The sequence below is a fragment of the Nicotiana tabacum genome, chromosome 3, assembly GCF_000715075.1.
Source record: "Nicotiana tabacum cultivar K326 chromosome 3, ASM71507v2, whole genome shotgun sequence".
NCBI lineage: Eukaryota > Viridiplantae > Streptophyta > Magnoliopsida > Solanales > Solanaceae > Nicotiana > Nicotiana tabacum.
In genome coordinates, this window is record NC_134082.1 from 164,650,903 (window position 1) to 164,652,750 (window position 1,848).

A 1,848-nucleotide genomic window follows, 5' to 3' on the forward strand; every position below is an offset into this window, starting at 1 on the left:
TGAGGTCTAATTCCCTAAATTTCGAAATTCCTAAGTTCTACCCAAAAACACTTAATTCCACCATGAAAAACCCTAGATTCTAAGATGAAATCTTGTAAAAGGATGAAATAGATTCAAAAAAATGAGTTAAAAATCATTTACTTATGATTTGAGGAAGAAAGGGTCTTTGGAAAATTGTCTCTTGAAGTTTAGGGTTTGAAATTTGAGAAATGAATCAAAAATCCCGTCCAAAGATCATTTTGAACAGTTGCAGGTGTCGCATTTGTGATCACAGGTTCACAAATGCGAACTTTACTTCGCAAATGCGAAGGTTGACCTTGCCTGCCGACATCGAAAATGCGACGCTAAGCTTCGCAAATGCGAAGGTCCCATCCCGACCCTACTGATCACAACTGCGAAGCTTCTTCCCAAATGCGATGCTAGCATTTGCAAGCAAGACTTTGCAAATGCGAAGTCTGTAGACCTGCAACATACCAGAAATTTTCTTAAGCTTCAAATCACTCCGTAGCCTATCCAAAACTCACCCGAGCCCTCGGGTCTCCAAACCAAACCTGCACACAAGTCTTAAAATATCATACGAACTTGCTCATGCGATCAAATCGCCACAATAACACCTAGAACTATGAATTCAACACCAAAACACATGAAATTTTCAAGATAGTTTCAAACTTCCTATTTTCTCAACCAAAGGTCCGAATTAGGTCAAATAAACTCCGTTTTCACCAAATTTCACAGACACGACTTAAATATCATATTAAACTTGTACCGAGCTCCAGAACCAAAATACGGGTCCGATACCAACAAGATCAAACATTATTCAATTTCTAAAGCCATTATCTTTTAAGTTTAATAATTTTCTTCAAAAATTCATTTCTCGGGCTAGGGACCTCGGAATTCAATTCCGGGCATACGCCCAAGTCCTATATTTTACTACAGACCCTCCAGGACTGTCAAAATACAAGTTCGGGTATGTTTACTCAAAATATTAACCGAAGTCAACTTAAATCAATTTTAAAGGCCACTCTTAGTATTTTCTCAAATTTTCACATAAAGGCTTTTCGGAAACGCGTCCGGACTGTGCATGCAACTCGAGGAAAAAGAAAATAAGGTTTTGAAGGCCTCGAAGCCCGAATTGGGTTTTAAAACACAAGATGACCTTTTGGGTCATCACATTCTCCACCTCTAAAATAGTTGTTCATCCTCGAACGGACATAGAAAAGTACCTGAGCTAGTGAAAAGATGGGGATATCTGCTCCGCATATCAGACTCGGACTCCTAGGTAGCTGCCTCAACAGGCTGACCTCTCTACTGTACATGAACCGAAGGATAACTCTTCGATCTCAACTGATGAACCTGCCTATCTAAAATGGCTATCGGCTCCTCCTTGTAGGTCAGATCCTTGTCCAGCTGGACAGTGCTGAAATCTAATACATGGGATGGATCATCGTGATACTTCTGAAGCATGGACACATGAAATACTGGATTTACCGCTGATAATCCTGGTGGAAGCGCAAGTTTGTAAGCCACCTCTCCCACTCGATCAGGGATCTCAAAAGTCCTGATGAACCTAGGGCTTAACTTTTCCTTCTTCCCAAATCTCATCACGCCCTTCATGGGCGACACCCGAAGCAACACTCTCTCTTCGTCCATGAATGCCACATCATGAACCTTACGGTCGGCATAACTCTTCTGCCTGGACTGAGCTATATGGAGTTTATTCAGAATGATCTTAACCTTATCCAAGGCATCTTGTACTAAATCTGTACCCAATAACTGAGCCTCTCCTGGCTCAAACCATCCAACTGGTGATCGACACCGTCTACCATACAACGCCTCAAAGGGAGCCAT